Source organism: Trachinotus anak, unplaced genomic scaffold, assembly GCF_046630095.1.
Source record: "Trachinotus anak isolate AG129_WGS33_773 ecotype Australia unplaced genomic scaffold, CSIRO_AGI_Tana_v1 ptg000025l, whole genome shotgun sequence".
Classification (NCBI taxonomy): domain Eukaryota; kingdom Metazoa; phylum Chordata; class Actinopteri; order Carangiformes; family Carangidae; genus Trachinotus; species Trachinotus anak.
Genome location: NW_027273876.1, coordinates 6773887 through 6779227, shown reverse-complemented (window position 1 = coordinate 6779227; position 5341 = coordinate 6773887). Strand labels below are relative to the sequence as shown.

Below are 5341 nucleotides of genomic sequence, written 5' to 3'. Positions count from 1 at the left end.
TGCCAGATTACGCTGTCCAGTCTCAGTGAGTCATTTCCTGGTGTTATATTCTGACAGCCTGCCTTGTCTCCGAGCCTCCTACTCCATCTTTATGTCTGTGTCTCTCTTTGTGCTGCTCTTGAGGGGGAGTGTGATAGATGGGGTCTGATACACACTGTGGCCTGTGCGCGGTTGTCGTAAAATACCCCCACAAAATATGGCAATTTGACACAGTGATGAGAAATGGCGAGCGCTCTTACAATATAGATCTTGCTCTCGGTAGCTTACAGCCTGCCTCAAGGTACTTCACTGTGCGTGTTTATGTGTTGACACAGCCCCCATTGTTGTGTGAAGAAAGGTTTTTCATTTGCCACTTTGCCCTCTTGTCGCAGCACACAGCTTTTAAAATGTGACCGCGGTCGACTGCTGCAGCTGCTGGGTGTTTCCACCATATTCCTTATACAATCCATGGTATCAGGGTTGAAAATGAGAAACAATGTTGAGATTGAACCTGGCATGCTTTAATTGGATTTGTCTTTTACTACACACATGTGGGACGTCAATGGATTTAAAAAAAAAAAAAAAAAAGCTGCTGTATCAACACAGCAGTGGCCAAAAGAAGTGGCCAAAAGGTGGTGGATGGGCTCAGGGCTCTGTGCAGGTCAGCTCCTCTACATCAAACTCCTCCTATTTAGCATTTGTAAGCCGTATACATAACACATTATAATGTGGTGGTAAGCAGGTATAAAGGCATGTTAAGTGTTATTATTGTACTATAGTTCCCTATGAAGACATATTTCATTTTATTGCTCCTGTGTTTTACTATATTGTTATTCACAGGTGGAGTTATAGTTATTAACAAGTGCATTAATAAGCACTTGCATCTGCTTTGTAATTGTATTACAGTCTGTCATAGACCACTTGTTACATGTTTATATACTGATTATAAATGCTAAATAAAGGGACTTAAGTGTTACCACTTCCCTTAACTGGAACTAAGTAAAACCATGAAAAACAGACCAAAATCGCAGGAGTGTCCACATACTTTTGGCCACATCGTGTATATTGAGTTCTTCAGTAGCACATTCAGAGCAGACCTGTAGAAATCTGCTGCCTTCACTTGCTGTCAGAAATGTTAAAATTAAGACAGGATTACCTTCAAAGTGTTAAGTAACACTAAGTGAGTTTTTATGGTTTTTGTGTCCTCAGCAGACAGAGTATGGACGTCATATAATCAATGTGATTAAGAGACATTTTTATTGATTTTAACATTTTAGACTATGAGTCCATTAGCACAGTCTTGTGTAGGCCTACTTTCTGATCTGAATCTAAATTTGTCATCTACACCTGTCCGGTGATAGACAGTAAATTGACTCAGGTTCTGTACTTACAGTATGGGTTTGAGTAACTTGTAAGATATGTGTAATACTACTTTAAGCACTTTGTAGCTCATATTTTCCCAAATTAAATTCTTTACAGTTGTTATTGCAAAATGTGCTAGAATGAGTAACCATTAGGGGGCACCCTTCCCCAAACATTTGCCTGGTTTGCCCCTGAACATCAACTATATTCTCATGCAATTTTAATTTATGTTTGCCAGCTGTTTTTAATTCATATTTTTGACTTTATTGATTTTCTCTTCATTTGGTCCTGTGTTAAATACTGTGCAGCTGGTGATGGCGATGGTATTGAGGCATTTTAAATGGTACAAATTTATTAAATTTATTATTGCTCTTTTCCTTTGTTGTGAGATAAGCTATAAACTAAAAATCTCACCAACACAGTTCCATTTTGCCATGTTTTATTTCCTGCATAATGAGACGTCAGGTATGTCTTATACCTACAGCAGAGTCAACAGAAAAGAGTTACGTTGTTTGTTTGTTCGTGTCGTTTTTGAACAGGAAAATTAAAAGACACAAAAGGCTTAAACGCTACTGTGTCGGAGCTGTGTGAAGGGTACTTGAACGCAGCATGTGTGAGTCTGCAGAGTGTAAGCTGCTGGCTGTCTGTCGGGGGGGGGAGGGGAGGGGAGGGGAGGGGGGGCTGTGCGACCACAAGTCCTCATCCGGTCTCAATATCTTCTTTCGCTGCACCGACTGCAAACAAAAAGAGCAAAATAAAACCCATTTCTTGTTACCTGTGACCTATGACCTTCTTAAGCCGACTTTCTGGCCGAGTTTAGCCGAAGCTCCAGTGGCGCAATCGGTTAGCGCGCGGTACTTATACGACAGTATTCAGCAGAGCGATGCCGAGGTTGTGAGTTCGAGCCTCACCTGGAGCACAGTTTTTAGACGAGCGCTCACCTGGAGACCGCCAGGTGGATCCCGGCCCGCCCAATGAGAGGGGGGCTACGTGTGCTGCACGGGAATGACGTCAGCAGTAATCCCCTCCATAGTCGCCGTGGTATATTCAGGTACCGCTGTAAAAAAATACACATAAACCTTCTGGCTTCTTGCTTCTCGTCATCTACAGTGTTTGTCGTTTATACATTAAAGGTCTCGACGTTAAAACGTAGCTGGAAAGTTGCGTAATTAAATCGCGACAGTGTCAATATAACGCAAGAGGCAGGTTTTAGGGCTCTAACTCAAAAATATTTAGTAAAACACAATGAGGTTAGGTGTGGTGTTATATATTCATATTCTTGTGACTTTTCTTAAGTATAAAAACACACATGAGCATATTTTGAATTTATGTGGAATTTAATATTTGATAAGGAGAAACACTTTTGCACTTTCTTTCTTTCTTTCTTACTTTTTGTGATTTTTTTTTACAATTATATATAACCTATTATTATTATTATTATTATTATTATTATTATTATAAACATTTAACTTCCTACTATTTGGTTGAAGGATAAAATGTAATTTCAGTTACTACACTGTTCAGTTGTCCTTCATTCATAAGTTTCATGTCACATCATGTTTTATCTGCGTGATAACTATGAGTACATTTTCTTGCATTATTGATATTGACACCCACAGCAAAGCAAGATATTTTGACCTGATTTAAATGATATCTGTTGATGACAGGGTGCTCGTGCTAACTTTCATCCGCCTTCCTCTTTGCTTTGCTGTTCAGCGACACTTGCTGGAGCTTCCACTCTGTTGTAAAACCAGGTTTCTGCCACTGGAGGGAGATGTAATTGCACCAAACAGATGCATTTAACTTCCCACAGTAAATCTGAACAGGTGATGGCTGTAGGGCAGTTTGTCACCAGTCCACGCTTATAATCATTTAGAATAATGAATCTATTTTATGAAATGAATTTAGAAACATTTTGATATGACCTACACACACCTTTAAACAGCACATACATACTGTTCAGTTTCTTCACTGTGTCTTAATGTGTGGTACTGAAAAGCCTAACCAGCTTTTTATTCTTTTTCCAGACGTGATCATTTGGCCATTTGTACCGTTACACACTGTACATGTCTGTATCCTTGCATGTGTGTGTGCTTTGTTTGAATGTTTGTGTGCAGGTCTGTCACTCTAAGCCCTGTAAAGCTGGGAATGAACAAGCAGAAGATTGCAGTAATGAAGTGACCCAGATGTCCCGGGTGCAGATCTCCAGGCTGAAAATGAGAGTGCAGATCAGGGCCTTGTCGCCCCCCCCCACCATCCCGCCCTCCCCCTTCCCTCCCTCCATCCGGCCTGGTACACAATCACAGAGTATTTAGCTGCAGGGAATATGTGTGCATGTATGCAGTGTATGTGTGTATGTCATCTGAGAGGGAATGTTGTAGTGTGTGCATGTGTTGTCAGCTTCCGAGTGTGTGTGTGTGTGTGTGTGTTTAAGCTCATCCAGATCCATGTAAACATGAGGGATCAGATTTTGGAGTGTGTGCCACTTGTTCTTGGTGCTCCGGATTAGATGTAACAGTTTTTTAATTTACTCTCCTCAGCTGCCTCCATAAGACGCTAAAGCCTAGCATCGCCTCAACAGAGACCCCCCCCCCCCACATATACACACACACACACACACACACACACACCCTCTCCCCTTCCCCGGCCTCCACCCTCCTCTCCCATCCCCTGAGGTGACCAGGTGGCTGAACAATCACACACAACACCCTGACAGTAGGCTCAGCGGGCCACTTTCCTCAATGAGAACACTCGGCAAGCATCTGTATCTGTGGAAATGTGTGTGTGTGTGTGTGTGCATCTGTGTGTGTGTGTGAGTGAGACGGATTGAGGGGAGAGGGGACAAAAGACAGAGAGTTTAATATTTGGGATAAGCTGTGATTGAACATCCTGAGATCAGAGCAGAACGATCAAATTCTGCCAGTGATAATCCCTCATCTTGGAAAATTAAATACCCCTCCGCTGCCTCTCTTCTGCTCACTCACACTCTCTATCCTTCTGTAGCACACACACACACACACACACACACACACAGAGTATTTAAACAGGGTCTTAATCTGACCTGTGTCTCATAACGCTGGTTGGTTCCTTAGGGAGCTGTTCTGATATCTGATGAGTTTTTCATTAATAAGACACAAGTCTAATCCTGAGGGAGAAACACAAAATGACAACGGATAAGCCCCGCTTTCCCCATCCTGCCATCACACACACTGATTCACTGATACACTATCTAACTAAACATCTTTATACATGCACTTAAACTCTGTGCTTTAATCTCCCCATCCCAGTTCTATTCACTCCGGCCTACATTTTTTATTTCTTTGCATGTCTTTGTTGTTCAAATCTTTATTTATAATCTGGTCGTGCAAGAATTGCTTCAGGCCTCTCAAAAACCAACCAACGTCAAAGTCCTTCTATTCAATTTTCACGTGTATAATCTATCTACCACATTTTTGTTTAATAAGCCCTCATACTGCAGAATAAAGGCACCAGTAGACCTTTCCGGTGTCTGGCAGTCCAACAGTAACACCCACTTCACTTCACTTCAGGTGAGAAAGGAGAGGACGGGGTCTGAGCTTCGCTCTCGGGAGTCTTCCAGCAGATTGTGTTGTGTTGTATGTGTAGGATGAGCAATGAGAGGAAAAAGGTCAAACCCTGCTTTACTTTCACATCTCCAAAACACCTGGGGCTGGTTTCACAAAGAGAGACTTTGACTACGTCTGGATCTAACTAATTATCAGACTACAGATACACATCTGAATTCATCTGTTGCACAAAGCTGTCTAGTTCGTGACTATCTTAAAAAGGAATTTGTCTCAGATTCTGGGTAAACTGGGACTTTTTTTACAAAACATGGCTGACCGAGCAACCGCCTAAAGCAGCTCGGGCCCATTCACAATGGTTCTGTCACAATTTTTAGGTTGCCGTGTGCAGTGAGAGTCATATCTCTTGCTGTGAGACCAGGCAGAGCTCATGTAACACACGTTACTCATTACTCATG

At 42.0% G+C, this 5341-nt stretch overlaps 1 non-coding gene across 1 annotated transcript; it reads left to right on the top strand.

Moving 5' to 3' along the window:
- Window positions 1-2166: 2166 nt before the first annotated feature.
- On the top strand, window positions 2167-2260 carry trnai-uau (transfer RNA isoleucine (anticodon UAU)). Its single transcript has 2 exons — window positions 2167-2204; window positions 2225-2260. It is a non-coding gene; the product is annotated as a tRNA-Ile (tRNA).
- Window positions 2261-5341: the final 3081 nt, after the last annotated feature.